Below are 21,586 nucleotides of genomic sequence, written 5' to 3' on the forward strand. Positions count from 1 at the left end.
CAGCCATCTGTAACTCCAGCACCAGAGACTCTGACACCCTCTTATGACCTCTGAGGGTACCAGGCAGACACAAATACATGCAGGCATAACTACTATAGACATAAAACAATAAAATAAATGAATCTAAAAGCACATTTTTAAAAGCATTCTTGGGTCTATGGCATCCTTCAACCTCCTTCCAAAAAGCAGTTTTGCTCACTCTTAGAGGCACTGCCCAATGAAACGTTGACCTTTAAGGTTTGGGGGGCCCAGCCCTGGCCAGAAGCACATGTTGGGAAGATTAAGCAGCTGTGTTTTCATGGGGAGGGGCACACAGGTATCAGTTGGTTCATCCTGATGAAGAGAAGGTGAGGGATGGAAAGGGAAGGGCTGACTAGTGCCTGTGGCGAGCTTGCTTCAGCAGGACTCTGTGAGCAGTGGTTCTCAACCTTCCCAGTGCTGGGACATTTTAATACAGCTCCTCACACTGGAGTGACACCCGTGACACCCCCCCCCCCAGCCATAAAACCATGTTCACTGTGGCTTCAGAAGTGCGATGTTGCTACTGTTATTGATCATAATGTACATGTCTGTGTTTTCTGATGATCTATGGTGACCCCCGTGAAAGGGCTCAATAACTCTCCATCTGGGGTCGCGACCCACATGCTGAGAACTGTGACTCTCTGCAGACATCTCCCCACTCACTCTGCGATGTCTTGCTCATTGGTGGCAAAGGACGGTGACTGAGCAGAAAATCAGGACTTGTTGCAGATGATGCAACTGTAGTTTGGGTTGAATAATTAAACATTGACTTTCGATACTCAAATTAACAAAAAAAAATCAGTGATTAATCTAAGGCACACACCATCCAGCCAAGCAGAAAAGCAGATGTAGAGCTACAGTCTTGATCCTGGGCCTCTACCGTCAGGTTCTGAGGCATGGACTAAATACTCAAGTTTCAGACTGTGGCAAAAATTAAGACTGAATGCCTCTAATAAGTCCTAAGTAGCTCATAAACACGTGCGTTCCAGAGGGCCTGTGCCCACACCCCCAACACCCCCAACACCCCCCTAAGTGTCCCTCAAGCTGTTGGCAGCCAAATGCTCTGCAGACATCCTGAACAGATTAGTGGCAACATTTGGTAGTGGGCACAGGTAATTGTCTACTTACTGTTTCCCTAATTTGATTATTGTTTTCCCTTAGTTTAGCCTACCTGCTGTAATTACGGTTAGCCTGTCAACAGGAATGATTTCATACTGTGTAAAACATTCAGTCGGGGCAGCATATGGTGCTTTGCAAATCACCAAATGAGGCAGGTCAACTCAGGTGGAGTCTAGCAGGTTGATACCGGCTGATGCCACTGAGTCAGGAACCCCAATTAAACAAATTGCCCAACAAGTATCAGTTGCTGGTAAACCAATTTTTTTTATCTGTTTTCTATAAACACCCATATACACATTCATTTCTATATTTTGGTAAAAGTAATAGCTACCCATGGGAAAATATAGCATGTGATATGGACTACAAAGAAGAAAGTAAATCAAGGATGTGAAGGACCTTCAGCCAGAGACATTACACACACACACACACACACAAACACGGGTCTAAGGATCTCCTCTGAACCATGATCAGTCTGTCTTCCAGGGGCCACATTCCTAGAAGAAAATAATGTTCTTTCCTCCAGATGACATCAAGTGCCAACAGCTCCTCAGCTAGGGGCAGGGACTCTTGAGAGCCTCCCCATTCCGCATTAGCTTAGCCTGTGGTCTGACTTAATTATGCACAGGCCTACTGCAGGCACTGTCTGGTGTGGGTGTGGCTCCATCAGGTTCAGAAGACACCCTTTTGCTCTGGTCCTTCACAAGGTAGCTCTTATAGCATCTCTCCCCAGGCGATGCTCTCTGAGCCTTGAACTCTATTCAGCTGTCAAGAAAAAAAAAATGCAATTATAAAACTTACAGGTACGTGGAATGAAAATAATAAAAATTATACTGAGTGAGGTACCCAGACCCAGCAAAGACAAGGGTCCCATGTTTTTATTCCTGTCTGGATCTTTAGCTTTGAGTGTGTTTAACCCGATCCACCTGTAGAATGCAGGCAGCTAGGAAGGGACCATTGTGGGAAGGGGAAGATGGATCTCAAGGAGAGGGACAATAGAACCCAGTAAGATGAAGGGGAAAGGGAGAAAAATGGGGAAGGAGGTTTAAATGTGAAGGGAGGGGTGAGAGGGTAGTGCTGGGGAGGGGATGGCGGCGAAAGATAAGTAACAATAAGGATGCTTTGAAAAGTCACCTGGGAACCCATTTTGTAAACTTCCTAAGTATATTATAGATTATATAGACTAGTCCCATCACTGGCTGCTCTTCCAGAGGACCTGCTTCAATTCCAGGTACTTACAAGGCAGCTTGCAGCTGTCACCCCAGCTTCAGGGCACGTGACATCCTTGTTTGGCCTCTATAGACACCAGACATATGTGTGTTCCAAAGACTCACTTGTGTGCAAAACACCCAAACACATTTTTAAAAAAAACATTTAATTTCTTAAAACAGAGTTTAGTTGGAGTTATTCTACACAGGACATAATGCACCTCCCAGAAGTCAGACACAAAGTCCAGTGCCAGGGGCAGGATAGCTTCGCTTCAGTTTTGCTTCAAGATTACCTGGATATCTCAAACAACACAGGCTTTAGCCATGGCTTTTGCTTGTCTGCAGCAACCTGATGGTAAGACCCTATTCTTGAAGGTACCATACCCTTTGGTCACTAGACTTGAAGAAATCAAGCTGGTTCCAAGCTGGCTAGCTTTCATAGTCCTGGACAGGGTGTTTTCAGGGCAGGAGGTCATCATCAGTCCTGTTCAGCCATGAGTCCTGTGAACTATAGTAATGTCTTATGTGGGAAGATAGGCCCATGTAACCGTGGCATGGTTGCTATGGGGTAACCAGTCACTTCCAATTGGACTTAAAGTCTGCTCCACAGGATGAAACATGTGCCTGGTTCTACAAATCTGGCCAAGCACTTATGGCTGGGGAACTCCAGTATTAGGGGTAAAACTACTAATATTGTTTTGCTAATGAACACATATCAAACTTCCCTCTAAGGTCCTATTTTTGGATCCATAGATTAGTGTGGCTCTCTGGCCTCATCTGGGAAGTTTCTTTGTACACTCAATGGTGGTTAATGCAGACACACAAAACTGGGCAAATGAGGAGAATACACATCTATGGAATGCTCAACTACAAATAGGGCACCCATGCCAGAGGTGTCTCTAAAGTCTGAGCAGTATTTAAAAAAATAAAATCTCCCGGCTGCCAGGCATAATGACTCACTGCAATAATCCTAGTGTTTTCTTTTTTTTCTTTATTACTTTTATTTTATTTTTTTTAATTTATTTATTTATTAAAGATTTCTGTCTCTTCCCCGCCACCGCCTCCCATTTCCCTCCCCCTCCCCCAATTAAGTCCCCCCCAGCCCGAAAAGCAATCAGGGTTACCTGTCCTGTGGGAAGTCCAAGGAACCCCCACCTCCATCCAGGTCTAGTAAGTTGAGTATCCAAACTGCCTAGGCTCCCACAAAGCCAGTGCGTGCAGTAGGATCAGAAACCCATTGCCATTGTTCTTGAGTTGTCAGTAGTCCTCATTGTCCGCTATGTTCAGAGAGTCCGGTTTTATCCCAGGCTTTTCCAGACCCAGGCCAGCTGGCCTTGGTGAGTTCCCAATAGAACATCCCCATTGTCTCAGTGTGTGGGTGCACCCCTCGCGGTCCTGAGTTCCATGCTCGTGCTCTCTCTCCTTCTGCTCCTGATTTGGACCTTGAGATTTCAGTCCTGTGCTCCAATTTGGGTCTCTGTCTCTGTCTCCTTTGAATTTTGCATACAAATGGATGGAAATAGAAAACACTATCCTGAGTGAGGTAAGCAAGACCCAAAAAGAGGAACATGGAATGTACTCACTCATATTTGGTTTCTAGCCATAAACCAAGGACATTGAGCTTATAATTAGTGATCCTAGAGAAGCTAAATAAGGAGAACCCAAAGAAAAACACATAGGCATCTTCCTGAATATTAATCCTAGTGTTTTCATACAGAAGGAAGAAAAGGTCACAGGAATGCTAGTCCAAAGTCAGGCTAGACTGCACAGAGGGTTCCTGTCTATTGGCACATGCCTGGAATCCTGTCATTCCAAAGGCTAAAAAAGGGCAAGGTCACTGGTTTTGGACCAGCCTGATTCCAAAGGAAGTCTCAGGACAGCCTGGGCTACATAGTTATATAACAAGACTTGTCTCAAAGAACAAAAACAATAAATGAAGAAAACAAGAAAGAGTGGTGGGGAGAAAGAAAAAAGAAAATGAAAGAGGAGGGAGGAAGGAAGAAGGAATGAAGAAAGTAAAGGAAGAAGGAAGGGAGGGAGGGAGGATAGAAGGAAGGGAGAGAGAGAAAAGGAGGGAGAGGAAGGAAGGAAGAAAGGAGGAAGAAGAAAGAAAGGAGAAAGAGAAAGCAGCAGAAGCTATTTTGGCCTTTGACAGTGTTTCTTGATCTTAGCTATAAAATACAAGTAAAGCCATATCCTGTCTGTGTTATTTCTCTGTGTCACCCAGGCCAGTCCTAACATTTGTGAGGTCCGCAGAATGAAAAACCATTTTCTCTATGCCAAAGATTTAAAGGTTACAAATGCAAACTGTTAAGTGAAATTACACTGTTTTCTTCCACCCTAGCAAATGCACCTCCATAGAGCAGAACTGAAAAGTAAGTGTGCAGCTATGGCTGCTGGTGCTTTTCTCTCTCCAAGGGTTGTGATGGTTCTCATTGTTTGGAGTACTCAGGCTCAAGTTGACACTCACCTTTGAGAGATGGCTAGGAATGCTAACCTGTCTCCGACCAGTTAATGTGATTATTTTTATTGCTACTGATGTACTCCAATGTATCAATAAGTATTGGAATAAAGGTATACCTAATTTACTGAGTATAATACAGATATTTGTACGTTAGTAGCATCACCTGCTGTGTCTGTGTAACTGAGATTTTCCTCGTGTGTGTCCCGTGGTGGTAAAGGATTCGAGGAGTGACATACTGGTGGCATCTCTTGTTCTTTTCATCACAAGGACACGGTTAACGGGCATGCTTCGTTTCACTTTAAAACCAAGATTGTATTGTGTTTTGTTGAGAACACTAGTGAAAGCTGAACTGCTGGCCCCATATCCTCTTGGAGAGGAAGAGTTGAAAAGATGCTCATGTGTCACAATCAGGAAATAACCCTTGTGCTCCGACATGAAAATGATGCAGGTCCTCATCTGTGACTGCTAGTCACTACATCATGTTGCAGCCATCTAATGTATTTTATTGAATTATAATTGCCCCATTAAATTATTTTTTTAACTAAGTATATGATGTGAATAAATTTTTTCACGTGACATATGAATAAATTAAATCAAAAATATAAACTAAGGTAGATATAATGATAAGGTATCAAAATATTTTTCATACGGATTTTCACATGACTGATCAAAGGTAGTTTGTCACCAAAGGTCACTAAGAAGTCAGAAGTCACTCTTATTTTTTCTTACCCTTACTATTTGTTCAGAACCCATAAGGCTCTTTCTTCTTTTTTATCCTGAATTGCTTTAGTCATGAAGATAATTTTGTACTTGTTTTTTTGGCTATAGAAGTATGGAATATATATGTGTGTGTGTGTATATATATACACACACACACATATCAGATTTACTGTTACTACTAACATGCCTTTGCTTTTCCTGTGTTGTATTGTTGAGCATTCTGACTCCATTTGTTTTACATACCATATGAGAAATTGCAATACATGTCAGCTTAGAACATCAACACTACTAGAACATATTTCAAGCCCATCTCTGTCATTTTAAAGTGCTCTTGGTTAATTACTGAATTTCTTTATACCCCTTTTTTTCTCACTTATGAAATGAACTTATTTTCCTAGGGCTCTAACTTATAAACAGTAAACGCAGTACTGAAGCTATACTACTACCTTTTCTTGTCGTTGCTGCAGAACACCTGATAGGGACAACTTCAAGGAAGAAGTTTTATTCTAGTTCATAGTTCATAGTTCATGTTACGTAGTCCATCATGGTGTGAGGGGCTCACAGCTGTGTCAAATGGCTGAGTCCATCACAGTGGCTACCAAGAAGAAGAGAGATTAGCAGAAGAGGCCCTCCCCCAGTGATCAACCTCCACCATCCAGGCCCCTTTCCAAAAATGGTTCCACTACCTTCCAAAACAGCTCAAGCAAGGGACCAGGGGCTCAAATACACAAGCCTGACAGGGACATTTCCCATTCAAACCATGACAGCTGTCTCACACGAGGCTTGGCCTACATGAAGCATTATAGAGGTATTGTTTGTAAACATGGTTGTAGCTGTAATCCACATAAAACATACACACCATGCAGGTCATGTATTCATGTCTTTGCCTTTGCATTTATCCTTCATTGCTCACTTTTATAAATAAGAATTCTAATTGGGATTCTAGCTTCAGCTGTTGGCCACCGCTCTGAGATGCTAGCTCACATTTTTTCCTCGCCTCTGTGCGCCTTTCATCTTGGGAAGATGTCTTTCTCTCTCATTTCTTCTCTACACCCTGATTGCTCAATTTTTACCTTTTTAGTTATCTTTTCTTTGCTGTTCCTATTTGTTTTATCTCTCGAGAATTTTCTGCTAAAATATACATGTCATGTTTCAGTTTTCTGATTCTCCGGGACTACTTTAGGAATATTTTCTCTTGTCTGTGTTAACAAATCAGCTGGTATTGAAATGTTTACCCATGACGGACACTTAACATAAAGGTGATTTATTTGCTTATACCACCAAGAAGCACACCAACAGTATAATTTAGAAACATGTAGAACCTCACCTGCTAATTCAGACTCTGCATGAGGTGGCCACGCCTTTTAGCTATCAACCTGGGGCTCCTAGCTAGCTGAAAAGTAAGCCAGTTAAGGCAAGAGCACCCATCCTCAAATGCTTCCCCAATGGAGAATTTCCAGGGAGGTGCTCTTGGTTCAAATTTAAGCACATGTATTCCCCCTGAAGTCATCCACCTGTCTGATGAGATAAATAGTCATTCTTATTGGCCAAATCAGAGTCATATACATGTGTCATGAAAAGGAGGAGAAAGTGTTTGACAATGACACCAGAGCCCAAAGTAGTGGCAGTTGGTTACTTCCTAGGGAGAAAGAATGGGAACCACTGTTACTACTAGGAGATGTACGATGTTGGCCATATGTTTTGCTTGTGTTCCTTTGCTGAGTTCCCTCCCTGAGAATCAGGGCAAGATGTCTATACTGGTTGTTTACAATTTAGAACAATCTCGGAAAGAAGCCATCTCAACGAGGGCTGCCTGAGAGGGCCAAAAGCTGTGATTTGGCCAAGTCCCTGTTTTATTTAAGATTTGCTGTCTGCCCTCTCACTAAATCCTCCACACTTCTTAAGGTGTAAATTGATCCCTGTTTTCAGCAATGCCACCTTCTGAGAAATCAAGACGTCAGTGAGGTTCACAGTGAAACAACCCAAGTCTCCGGACTCTCTGCGCACTGGGAATATCTCTAACCATTACCTCAACATACCTGAATGACTTTTCCCTTGCATGTACCTATTATCTTAAGAGGAATCCATTTGTGTAGCTGCATCCTACCCCACTTCTCATGTTCCATCTTGTCCGAGATTGAAAGGCATTCAGAGAGAGACAAGTCATTTCATGGTCTGAAGCATGTATTGGTTTCAGTTCTTCTTCTCGTGTCTTGTTCTAAATTTTCTACATTAGACCATGTATTGGCTATGTGCTGCTGTGTCACACATGACTCTCAAGCTCAGAGGCTTGGCACAGTCAGGAGTTTGGGAGTGCCACAATGGTAAATCAAAATATGTGTCGATTATGCAGCGATTTTAAGACAATGCGTCAGTTCTCTCCCAAGGCTTTGGGCAGGAGGCCTTTGACCTCATCACTGTTTTCTTTTCATAGGCCATCGCCTGGTACTTGAATTTCCCTCACTATTGAACTAAGAACACTAGCTGGAAACAACACTCTCTTCAGAAATCATAATCCACAATTTCTGCCGATGGTGTTCTTGACACTTGCCAGCTCTGTTCCAAGCAGGCTAGGCTGCTAATCAGCACACAAGCAGTCAGTCATCCTAAACACTGGCTAGAGAAGGGGCTACACAGATTGCTCAGTGGTCAAGATGCTTGATACTCTTGCACAGGACCTGAGTTCAGTTCTGGGCACCCACATGACAGTTCACAACTGTTTATAACTCTAATTTCCAGGGATCTAAAGACCTCTTTCCGCCTCCCTGGGCACCAAGTATGCATGTGGTACACAAATACAGACATATATGCATGCAAAATGTTCATACACATAAAGAGTATATTAATTAAATTTAAAGAATACTGACTACCAGTGGTAGATAGTATCCATGATTTAAATATCAGAAAAGGTGGTCTGGTGACTCCTTGCCACCTTTAACTCCAGCTCCAGGGGATTCTGGTCTTTTGGCCTCTTTGGGTACCTGCATACTTTTAATGTATGCTCACACAAATAACATTTTTAAAAATTTTAAAAAGAAGTAGCAGGCAGTATCATCCAAATTCATAGGCAAACATGATGCATATCTTCAAGATAATTAAAACTGATTTACTGTAAAATCTGCACCAGTGCATGGGAACTGCTGCCTGTAAAAGCAGATTCCCAGCACAGCCTAAGAATAGCCTTGTTTGGAGTAGACTCTCACTGTTCCTCCACAGCAGAGGAGCGCGTCTCCTGCCCAGTTTCCTCGCCTTCCTGCTTCCAATCAAATATGGTGGGTGTGGAACCTGGACCGTCTGCTCCCCAAGGCTGGAGGTGAGAAGAAATACCTCCCCACTGAGATAAGGTGGGTTCCCTTTCAGGACTGAGGGTCTAGACACTGAGAGGGTTTGGAATATGTTGCCTCAAACATATTTGATGTGTTTCCAGTTGGCTGTTGCAACGGGAGGTCTCGGCAGATGCAGGAAGACCTCTGAAGAGCTGTCCTTTCTAAGAAGAAAGGTAAACATCTCTAGTGCAGTGACAGGGCCTTTGCTGGTGACATCCTCCCTGTTTAACGACGACTTTGTACCCACAAGAAGACTATACAGAGTAGAGATCTGACACCTGGCTCTGTTAGAGGTGACCCCAGGTGGCTGTCACCTGGGGGCTTAGCTCCATCACAAGACAACCCCTGAAGCTGTCCACCTCCTTCCCCTCGCTTCCATGGCCTATGTCCTACCGCCAGCAGCTCTGACCTCTGTCCCTTAGTTTATCTCTCTCTAATGACCAGCTACCCTGTTCCCTGTGGGCCACTCACTTCCTCTGTGGCTCCCATATGTAGGCACGTTGACCACTGCAAGTTCTTCCGGTTTATCTATGTATTGTCCGAAGTCTATTGAAATTTCAGAAGGAAAAGAGAAACTATAAGAGTTTCCGGCACCGGTGCCCACCAGACTATTCCCTTTACCCTCATATCTGGCCCCTGTACACCAACCTCAGGCACAAATTGTGAGGCTGCCTCTCTCAGCATTTTCCTGTCTCTTGGCACCCAGCTCCGTGCCCCTGGTGCCTCCTCTGTATGCTTTCCTGCCATTATCTTGTTTTCAGCCAGCTGCCATTAGCTCTTGACACACTTCCTGGGGTATTACCCAGCAGGTTACACTGATCTCACTTGGGGCCATTGTAATTTAATAGTGCTTACTTCAGACACATCTTCAGCACCCCAAAATAACACATTCTACAAGGGAATGTTATCCATGTGGCCCCTTCTGGCAGGACCCACCACATCCCTGCTTCCAAGTTCAGCCGACTTTGGGAGCTCAGTCTTCATCCCTTCTCCATTACCACCACACTCACAGCCTGGTTTCCAAACCAAAGTTCACCCCCATTTCCCTTCCAGACTACCTCAGTGTGCCGCCCTTCTGCCAGACCCACCATGCCCTGCCCTGACAACACCTCCTCTACTCAGCTCTGCCTCCTTCAAGCTGTGCTTTCCTGTCCCACCTTGTCTGACTTCCCTGAATTTCAATATTTGACCCATTCTCTAAGTTTGGGGAAGACCGTCTCCAGATTCGCTCAGGCCAGTCTCACGTCCCTCCCAGTACCTAATGCCTTCCCCTTCCCCGTGTGACTTTGAATAGAGCACATGGGCACTGTGCCTTCTCGGGGGCACCACACCTTCTCGAGGGCAGTCACTGGCTTTGATGCAACTGGGAATATTTGTTTCTCAGCCAAAGCTTTGATATTTTGACATCCAGTTGTTTGCTAACTTAAAAGAGACATACTTTGGGCTAGAGAGATGGGTAAAGCATCTGCTGCAAAACCACGAGAACCTGAGTTTGGATACCCAGCACCTATGTAAATATCCAGGCAGAGTTACACATCTATAAACAAGAGGCTGGGGAGATAGAGGTGGGACTGTCCCTAAAGCTTGCTGGCCCATCAGTCTAGAAAACACACTGAGCTTCAGATTCGTTGAGAGTCTGTCTCAAGATGAAGTCGACAGAAAAAGAGGAAAAAGTCAGATACTGGCCTCTGGCCTCTGAGCACATGCATATACGTGCACACAAACACGTGTACACGTAACAGTGACACTTAGCTGGACTTATTGACTCAGGTCTGTAATCCTAGTTAGATGAGAGGCTGAGGCAGAAAAGACCACAAATTTTGAGGCCTACCTATGCCATAGTGAGGTCAGGGACAACCTGGGGAACTTTAGTTAAACCTCATGCTAAAATTTTGCACGGAAAGGTCTAGGCATATGGCTATGTGGTAAAACACTTGATTGGTATTCGTGAGGCTCAATCCCCAGTATGACAAGAGAGAACTTGGCCAAGCCGCTTAAACTTCCCTGAGCCTCTATTTCCTCCAGTGGGAGTGTGCTCAGTTCATTCCCAACAACACAGTGTTATGTGAGCTATGCTACAGATGTCGAGACCTAATCTCTCCAAAGAAAAGGACTAACATTTTCTTCGGGGTGAGATAAGAAGAGTGGGTTGTTTTCGCAAGCACTGTTGACTTATGTTTGTGAAAAATCAAGGAACATTCCCACCTTTGCTGACTCATGTGGCCGAGAGCAGGAGTTTGTGTTCCGACCTGAGACCCGGTAAAAGAGATGCTCTCCAGGCGCTTCAAGGTGGAACGCTATGCCCACTGTTACTCCAGGAGCCCTCCTTCCAGCTCACCACTCCCTCTGCCGATGGAGACAGTTGTTGATGAATTTCTGGGGCTAGGGGTTGCTTACCAAGGCACTGGGGACATCATCACACATGTCTTGTTCCTTGCCTTTGTTAATCATTGCAGCGGAAACCTAGGAGGGACCCTAAAGGACATGTGAGGAGAAGGACAATGACTCACTCAAAGTGGGTTGCGAGGCTTCCTGTCCTATCCAGCCCCCAGGAGTCCTAGGGAATACCTGTCTCCAAGCCAGTGATCTTAGGCATTGCCTCTTTTCTCCCCTAACCATGCTCAGCTTGTGAGCTGCACGCTGGGGATGCCAGGCTCAGATCCCTGACCTCGCTGTGACCCAAACCATACCTGATGCTGTAAGAGAGTCTGGCAACATCTCCCAGCTGCCCTTTCCTCCAGACAACTGCCTCTGAGGACAAGAACCACGTCGCTTGGGAAAAACATTCTCTGTGGAAATGTGTAGCCAGTGACGGGCAGACAGGAGCTATAAGAGCCAAGTTCCTTGCCTAGAAGGCAGAGCTATTGTGCAAGGCACATGCTCTAAAACCTCCTTCCACGGATCAGAACATAGCTCAGGCACAGCCTCCCCTCTCCTATCTCGAGCTCTGACTGAGACACACAGTCTGCTTCATCTCCTCTCTGGCAGTCTCTGTATTGTCATCTGTAGAAAAGCCATTTTAGCCACAGTGCAGGCTGAGTGTCTGCGCAGCCTCCATGGGGAGTCATATCACTTAGTTTCTGATGGCTGGTCCCAGATAGCTGGCAAGAAGCCTGTAAGGGAGGAGGGTTTGTTGTGGCTTACAGTCTGAGGGGAAGGAAGGACAACAGGGGTGTGAGACAGCTAGCTAGCTGGTCACATTGTATCTACAGTCAGGAAGCAGGGAGCAGAAGGGAAGTAGGATCCAGGCTTTGAACCCTCAAATCACCCCTTGATAAGGTGACCCACTTTCTGCAGCCATAGGCCACCTCCTAAAAGTTCCAGAGCCTTCCAAAATACCACTGCCAGGTAGAGGACTGTGAACTAAAACATATGGGGGACATTTCATAGTCTAACCATAGAGGGGTTTTATGCAATCCTGGCACGCTCTTGTGTGGTTGAGTTATATTTGAAGGCTGACTGTCCTGCCGCAGCTTCCAGAGCAAAAGCTGGAAGTGAGATGCTGGGTTCCACTAAGAGGAAACTGAGTTAGCCCTTCTTCCAAAAGTCACTTCATCAAGAATAAGGCTGTTTACAGCTCTGCCAAACAGGGGAAGGAGCCAGATAAACCTTAAAGTCCCTTTCTATTTTTTCGTCCTAGGATTTTATGACTGCATCTTCTTCTCTTTCCATTTTGCTTCAGGAGAGATGTGTGCACTTAAACTGAGTGACTCCCACCCTGTCTCCACAGCAAGGAAGCCACACACGCGTTTGGGGGTGTTTATTCAGCACAGAGTGCATTCAAAGAGCCGCTTTTGAATAAAAACGGTCCAAGCACCTACTTTTTGGTGGGAAGCTGGCAGCAGGGCTCGCTCATTTCACTCTGGCAACCACTCAACATCCGCTCTTCTTGGCTCTCTGCATTCATAAACTGATGTGAGAGTCTGCTGAAAAAGACAAAACCTGCTCAGATCAGTGCAGAACTCATTTGTAAAAAGGAGAGCGCTTGTTGAATCCATCGTAAGCCACATTGTTCATTTGAGGAGTGGGGAGTTCTCTTGCCTTGCCTTTTAACTTCAAAATGTCTTTGCATCCAATCCTTGATCTGCTTTTCCTGACGGTCTTGTAAGACAGTATTTTTTTTTCTATTTGGAGAATGAAGAAACTAAGTCAGAGTGTGGGTGTGTGACTTGATTTTAAAGTGACAGAGAATTGATGTCACAAGCGGGCCTGGAGCACAATGCTCACTTAGTTCTAAGCTGCCAGAATTCGAGCCTGTTACATGTCACTTCAAGGCAGCCTAGAGGTGGCATATTTCTATGCTACTGGCTCCTCACATGGTAGATTGTTGTTACACAGAAAGGAATGGTATATGATGAAACCTTTCAGGAGACACTGGATTATGTAGAGTTCTTTAAAATAAGGCACCATTGGAGCTGGAGAGAAGATGGCACATTAGTAAAGAGTGCCTGATGGTCTTGGAGGAGACATAAGTTTGGTACACCTCCAACTACCTGTAACTCCAGTTTGAGAGAATCTGATACCTCTGGTCTCTGTGGGCACCTGCACATATACGTGCATACCCAAACACACACACACACACACACACACACACACACACACACAAATAAATTTAAAATACTTTTAAAATGATGCAACTTGGAGCCTTGTCCCTGAAGTGTTCTCATCAAGGCACTGTGTGCAGCATCCTTCTCCCCACACCTCTGACTTCCAGACCACATTGCATCCTGGAAAGGATTGCCAGAGTCAGGCTTATTGGTATTTATGATAATCATGGTTTGACTAATTGAATGATTTCTGGCCCCAGATGGACAGAGCCTACTTAGTCCAATTACTTCAGCAATTCAGTGGTCTAATAACCATGTTTACAGGCTGGGTTGTGGACATGCATGGGTACCAGCAAGCCCTGCCTGGCTGCAGCGCTAGGTATGTGATCTCTAGGTATTTTGGCTTTGAAAAAGGTGTTCACAAAGGACTTACAATCACTCCAAGCTCGTCTTGGCAGAGTTTCCAGGAAGCTGAATGGGCTTGGTAACGTTCAACAGTCTGGATTGTCAAGGTACACCAGTTTTGATACAGATTGCACTGTTCGTCTTCAGCCTTATTCATGCTTTCTCTTAAGCAGCTCCACAGCCCTCCGGCCATCTTTAAGTACTCATTTCTCCACATATAACAAAATTCCAACTCTAACCATCATCTCCACAGATGGTACAATTCTTACAATTAAATTCTGCGCGCTTATGTTGGGATCGGGCCATGGATCTTACCTGATCACTGCCCTAGAACTTGATTCTGCTCAAATTTGGCCATGAAATTGCCGGTTATCACTGGTACCAGTGAGGTACACCTGGTGAGCAAAGGCGGAAACAGAGAGACATAAACAGGTAAACTGACCCTTCTCCCTGATTGGTCTACAGGGCAGGGGGCTCTCTTAGCAACCACAGAGCTCTGCAAGCAGCCAACTGTTTTTCTTTTCGAACCTGTGGCTGGCACAGGAGCCAGTGCCTTTCATGTGCTTTGCCAGTTCTTTGAGGCACTCTTCATATGTCCTGGCCCACCTCAGTGAAACACCAGCATTTCAACCCTGTCTTAGGTGTGTTCTAGGGGATCTGATTTATTGTTCTATATATAGTCAAGGGTTTCGCCCATTGTTTAGGAAGTCATAACAAATAAACAATGAGCCTTACCCTGGCAGTTCCTCATATGTCACCTCTCAGTGCCCAGTTGAATATTCAGGTCTGTCTCTTGTGGGTTTTTTCTTTTAGACATAATCTTACTATGCAGTCCATTCCAGCCTGGAATTTGAGACCCTTCTGTTTTAGCTAGCTGCTGGGATTGAAGCTATGTGCCACCACACCTGGGCCCACTGGATGATGAGAAAATGGTGATAGCTTCATGCTTATAACCTTTTGTTATAGGACCTGTGGGTCCTGAACCAGATCCGTTCCTAAGTCTTTTGTATAGATGGCTGATGTAGGAAGAGTTCGTCAGAAAAATAATTACGCTGTAGACAAATATTGCTGGATTTCATCACCTATGGGGCATGAGTAGCCCATGATCACCATCTGCCCAGATCTTATTTAAAGGATGATCTGATGATTATTACTGCCCTAGAACTTGATTTTGCTGAAATTTTGGACATGAAATTGCCCGTTATTACTGGAAATAACAAACACATACATTTTCTGAAAGACAGACATTATAATAAAAAGAGGGGAAAAGATATACTAGCTTAACTGTAAGTTTTAATAGTGAGATTGGAAAAAAAAACCCTGGCTAAATTCTTATTTCACCAAAGTCTCATATAAAGCTATTTTTTTCATCTTTTTTTTTCCCTTGTGGCAAAGATAATATATGGGCCCCTGGATCAGACATGAGGCATTTTTAAAGCCTCATCTAGAGAGATGTTTCTATAAGCATAAATCCCTGTTACAAAAAGTACTTAGCAATGTAAGTCCCCTCTTCTGAAGAGGACTGTCCATCACATATATCACACTGAACAGGAACCGCTTGCTGCAATAACAAGCAGGCAGCTCCCCCTGCATCTTACAACAGTGATAACTTTCTTGTCACTTCCTTTGCATGCCCATCTAAGGTAGGCAGCAAAAGACTGTTCTAAGTCACCCTCAAGCTGGAAACAGACATCATCTGGACCACTGCCAGCCACACACGCAGTAAGAAGTGTGAATTTTATGGTAACTCTTACAGCTCAAACAAGAAAAGAAGACAGCACTTTTTTTCCTCGCTTCCTTTCACTGAGCTTGAGAGTCCAGTATTCCAATACCTTAACAACTTACTCTAAAGGTGACTGATAGTTTATCTGCTGAAGATTCTCAGAAGAAATGCCTGAAGACCTGCTTTTAGTTCTAATGATTATGGCCCTCACTGTCAAAGAACCAAACCGAGTCTTGGTTCAACACATTTCTCTACCTGCAACATTGCTCAACTGAGATCCTCTGATATTGGAAGATAGTGTTGCCACATGCACCCCCTCCCTCCCTCCCTCCCTCCCTCCCTCCCTCCCTCCCTCCCTCCCTCCTTCCTTCCCTCCTCTCTTCCTTGTTCTCTCCCTCTTGATGCCTTCTCAAGCCACCAGGCACAAATGCTTGCTTAAAATGCTGTTCCCTGCATTGAGTAGCCTGGGGGAGAAGAGGGAGAAACCTTCCAGGACCATTCTGGCAACAAAAATGATCTTCAGAGAGCAGCCCTGGCGTTATGTGCCACAGTGATGAAGGCTCACGTCTCTGCAGAACCTGCGGCAGAATGAGTTCCCTGATGAGTTGGCATTCAGAAAACCTTTCTAAATGCAACCCCCAAGTTCTCTGCAGACAGCATCCTGTCAACCTGGGAGTTGGCTTGTTTTCTGTGATGCTTTCTTAGCAAGGGGGGAAAAAGCCTTTTCCCAGGAGTTTCTTTGACTGGTTCCTATAAATCAGAGTTGAAAGACATTGTGGCTAGAAGCCTTTTAAAGAAATGTCTGGTCTTTCTTCTCTAGGCTTTTAAAAGACCACATCTTCAGAAGCCATTTTCTTTATCTATCTAGGGCTAAGTTGAGCGTCCTATAGAGCAGAGAGAGGAGAATTTCTAAAAAGAAAGAAAGGAAGGGAAGAACATATCATGGGGAGTTTTTAGGTGTGGGAACCCTGGAGCTTTGATGTTGGGTACATTTTTATCACTCTATAGCTGTCTCGGCTTCCTCCACCCCATTAAGTGGGGCAGAGGACAAAAGCATGGTTTCTTCCTTCTCCTTTGAGATCATTCCCCCCATTACGGTGCCCCTGTACCTGGAGGTCAGTGCATTAGCACCACCAAGCCCCCCAAAGGTCTTAGTTCTCTGCTCAGAGCCTCTCTGACTGATTGGAAAGCAGGCTACGCTTAATGAGACAAGTTCTCCTTAGAGACTCCTCTCCCCTCTAGGAATTCTGTAAGTGCTTTATATAAAACAGTAATAGGATGGTTCGGCCAGACTCTCTGGCTCAGATACACTAAGGGGTGTTCCCTTTGGGAGGCAGAAGCAGGTAGCCAAGTGATAAGGCCATTAGGGCCGGCTGTGCCCTGTGAGCTGCTAATCCCAGAAGCGGCTAGCGAGCATGAAAGGGAGTCGGTGAAAGGCTCATCAGACTTCCTGGTGGGTTATAGTGTTGTCTATGGGCAGAGTCTGGACCGTAATGAGCTGGGAGTGATTTAGGGCCATGATTACTACTAAGCAGGGGGGAGAAGCTCAGGGGAGCTGCGGAGGTGTGATGGGCGAGATGTCATGCTGGTCCCACATTGATGAATTGCCCACCCTCTCCAGGAGCCAAGGGAATCCTCTGGGAAGCCTTAGCAACAGTTCCTGGAACTCATGGATGCTGCAGTAGAGAGGAAAATCCCATGAGTGGAGAGAGAATTCTTCTCTTTCCATGCCTCCTTCGCCTTTGTCTTCTGAATTCATGGGGGCTTTGGGGTGAGGGGGTTTTCAACTTTCAACTCCATGTTTTGCGAGCAGCTGAGTCTATCTGTTTTCAGTTCTTTTTAATCATAGATTGAGTGTGGTGCTGAGATTTATTAATGGAAGGTCAACAGTTCTGAGCCAGTGTGGGAAGAAGGCAATTAAACTGAGTGGTGTCGAAATATGATAGGGGTGGGCCTGGGCCTTAGAAGGCAAATATGATACGGGTGGGCCTGGGGCATAGAAGGCAAATTATCCAAGACAATAAAGAGGGTCCAAACAGACTTAAGAGATTGTATTTTTCCTTTCTTTCTGCACAAATCAGAACTTCTATTCAGTCACTGGGATGATTATAAGGCATACCTATAATTCTCCCCTCCCCCATTTAAGAGATGGAGGTTACCTTCTTATCCCTTTAGTATGGGCCTGACTTGGTGACTTGATTCTAATAGGAGGAATAAGGCAGACTCAACAGTGTGTGAGTTTAAATACGAAGTCATAGAAGTCAGTAGCTTCTCCCATGGTCTCTGCAGCTCCTCACATCCTGGGAATGCCAGCTGCCACACACTGAGGACACTCTACATTGGATGAGGACTATACCTTACATAGAACTGAGACCTCTTGCTCACAGTTGTGAGTGGGCCATCTTGGAATCCAATCCTCTGGTCACGGCCAGACCTTCACACATCTGTCAGCCTTATCAACGCCTTGATGGCAATAATGTAGGTGATCCAGAACCAGGATATTCAGTTCAGCACTCAAGTTCTTAACTCATCTAAGTTGTTATATGCAGTTAACATCTTGAGCCAGAAGCTTTCAGGTGATTTGGTAGCTGACATTAGGTAGTCAAGACAACTAGGAATAGGGTCACCATGGCACACAGGTCCAGACTAAAGTCCCCACCAATGCACCTTCATTTAATGCCATAGCTATGACCACTCACTTTTATAGAACTCTCAGGATATCTGAAGGGGAGGAAAAGGAAAATAAGTCTACAGTGCCTGCACTCTGCTTGGCACCGGGAATGGACTTAGCATCTGAACTCATCTCAGGATTGGTCTCTGGCACCCATCCCTGCGCCAAACAACAAATGTGTTTATCTGATTGCCACTCTGAAGTGATTTCGAAGGTCTGTTTCTCGCTTCCAGGATTTAGAATAAGTATAAGCAAACCTGGACAACAAATTGCCAGGCCTGTGGTGGTGCACACCTGCAACCCCAGCACGTGGGAGGTGGAGGCAGGAGGATCAGAAGCTCAAAGCGACCCTCAGCTTCATAATAAGTTCAAAACTGACTTGGGCTTCACAAGACCCTGCCTAAAAAGTATCGAAGACAAAGAGAAAGAGCAAATGGTATCCATAGTTTATAGTAAACTCTCTGAGAAGCTTCAAAAGGGTTAAGTAATTCCTCATTCTACACCTGAAGAAAGACGTCCTCCAGCAGGTTAAGTTTTTATAAATAACCTCCCTAAGCTTTTCATACCCACCTAGATTTATTAGTCTTTCTCAGCACTATTTCTTGTAGAGTTGCCAAAAGAGCACAGCGCAGTGAAATATTCAGAAAGAATTTTCTGATCCTATTATGATTTATCTTCAGCTTATTATGAGATGTCTTCAGTTGATTATGAAATACCTTCAGTTTTCAATGCAATGAAAAGTAAACAGGCCATTGTCTTCCCTGGAAGTGATCTGCTTTGTTGCCAGAACATGGGGGGTTCTAGGGAGCTTTGGGCGCCTTTCCTCAGACTAGTAGGCAAGTGAGGCCTTGGTTTCTGCAATCCTGGTTAGCTGGAGAGATGAGGAAGCTCTCAGGTGCGGCACCTAGACAAGTGCACCGGTTTGCTCACTGAAATGGCTATTTTTCAGCTTCCAAGCAATTGTTCTTTTGATGCCGTTAAGGGGTCACCCACAAACTGACATTCTATCAACAATTTAAAATTGTGTAATTTCTGCAAAAATGCCTAGTTCCATTTCCATTCCACCTTTTGAGTCCCATCCCCCACCCACATAGAGACACACACATACACAAATGCACACACACACACACACACACACCCATCCTAGGTTGTAAAAAGACAAAATACTAACGTGGCCACCTTCAGCTGCAGGCAGTATCACTGAGCCAGCTACATTTTTAAACAGAAGACTGGCTTTTGTGATAGTACACTGTCCCGAACATAGAATGCACATTTGGGCAATCTTTGTATTCACCAAACAGAAAAGGATGCATGGTGACTGAAAGCTAGGCAACTCCCTTAGTGAGCAGTTCCAGAGTGTCTCAGTAAGGCACTTTATAGATCCAGTGTGTGGATACCAAGCAGAGTCCTGACTGTGTGCCTGGACCGTGACTGCAAACAAGCATATCGAGGCTTTTAGTGCACAGAGCATCTGCCAGAAGGCTCTGAATGACTCAAAGCCAGATGATTCTACAGCCACACATCCAGAGAAACTGAGGTCACACGGAGGGGAGAAATCTGGTCACTGTCTCACATAAGCGATGTCACGTACTGCACACAATCGAGTTGTAGGAAGTAGAGAAACAGCACAGCCCTTGCACGGACATCCAGGACCGGGCATTTCAGCTGTGGTTGGCACTTGGGTCATTTGAGTCAAATGTTTAGTTCCTGGAAAGTCCTTTTACCAAAATGAGTTCTGCGGTTGAGTCTTTAAAATGTTTTTTTTTTCTCCTAGCAGGCACAATGCTGGGCACACAAAAGCACTTGATGTTTGCTCAAGAAAACAGAATGGTTTCCATTCTGCTGGCTCACCTTTGCCATTAGCTGAGTCTGCCTGCATTTGCTGAAGGAAGATAGAAAGGGGCCTCCTCTTCCCTATCTTTATTGAAAGGCACGAGGATCTCGGGGGAAACCCTCACTGCTCAGCATTTCTGTTCCGGCCCTTCATGAGGCTTCTTCACCACTCTCTCATTTTGATCTCTCCTTCGTGAGCCTTAAGCTTCTTCAGGTTTCCACGGGGGAGGCCAGCAAGGTAGACAGGGAGGAATACAGCCTGTGTTTTACTCTTCGTCTTCTCCAGGAAACAAATTATGCTATTTTTGTGAAAGCATCTCTCCTCCTTCCCCACTGTGGGCCCAAGACATCCCTTTTAGCTGATGGTGGAGCCCCTTAATGGGGCGGCTGCTTATCTTCGTGGGGATCTAGGGGTGTGCTTTTAAAGTCGTCCCAAGCTGTGCCTCTGTAATTTTTAGTGCTATTTATTTAAGGGGAAAAGAAGGAGGAAGAGGCAGCATGACTGTTTCCCCTGGTGCACTGATGGAAAAATTGCTGGTGAACATTTTCATTTTCAGCTCTGGTTTCTTAAGCCCGCACAGTGGAAGAAACACAACCAGGCAGTAAACTCAAAACCTCCCAGGTCCTATATCATGCCTAGAATTTTTCATGAATACCGGAATATGGTGGCAGGACAGTAAGACAGAGGCCAGAAAGACAGTCAAAAAACAGCCTGAGAGAACTCTGCAGAGGAGGATTTTCTTGTGTCAAGCGCCTATTCTTTTGTTTAGACCTGTTTTAAATACTCATCTGGGTTTGTTTTCCCTTGGGCTCAGCCTGCAAGCTCCCTGTCTACCCCAGTCTATGTAGCCATACGCAAACCCGCTTCTGTGAATTAGCATCAGCAAAGGGTCAGAAGTCTCCTGGGAAAGGAGGCTGCCACCACAGCAGAATAAGGGTCATGGAGGCTACAGCCAAGAACAAGGCTTGGTGTTTTCTTGTTTGACATGAAAATGTTAGCAGTGCCTATTTAAAAGTTGATTTGGGAGAGCAAGGTTCAGAAAACTGTGGTCAGGGAATATTAGATGAGGCGGCTTACTGGAGACCTCTGTCCTACCACAGGCACCCTCACATATGACCAGAGATGAGAGCTGATGTGGAAACAACCGGTTGGCCATAAAACAGTTGGCGCAAGTGTGCGTCCATTGCGTGCTGGCTTCCAGCACAGTCGTATGAGTGACCAAACTGCCTTTTCCATTTGGTTTAGACTCAGGACCCTCACTGATCTCACAGGCCTAGAGGAAGACAGCCAGGGAGCAGAAACTGACACTTGGTGCCCACGGTGCACAGAAGTGAGCGGCAGTCAGAAGCATGACACACAGCAATTGTTAGCAGCGACCTTTGCTTTTCAGCCCTCTGTTCCAGGCTAAGATGTTTCCACAGACCTCTAGCCCAAATGTCACTGACATCAGGGACACATAATAACCTATAATAAATGAGTTAAAAGGAATACAACATGCTCTATTTTTAATTCGGCTTTCAATAAAATGAACAGGGGTGTCTGTGTGAGGCA

General features: G+C 45.0%; 1 long non-coding RNA gene across 1 annotated transcript; it reads right to left on the reverse strand.

Annotated features, from left to right (window-relative positions):
* Positions 1-1,855: 1,855 nt before the first annotated feature.
* Positions 1,856-12,698, reverse strand: LOC142845043 (uncharacterized). The gene is made up of 3 exons (XR_012909794.1): positions 12,677-12,698; positions 11,253-11,330; positions 1,856-1,902 (listed from the first exon to the last, which is right to left on the reverse strand). It is a non-coding gene; the product is annotated as an uncharacterized LOC142845043 (long non-coding RNA).
* Between the last annotated feature and the right edge of the window lie 8,888 nt (positions 12,699-21,586).

The sequence above is a fragment of the Microtus pennsylvanicus genome, chromosome 2 (assembly GCF_037038515.1).
Source record: "Microtus pennsylvanicus isolate mMicPen1 chromosome 2, mMicPen1.hap1, whole genome shotgun sequence".
Lineage (NCBI taxonomy): Eukaryota > Metazoa > Chordata > Mammalia > Rodentia > Cricetidae > Microtus > Microtus pennsylvanicus.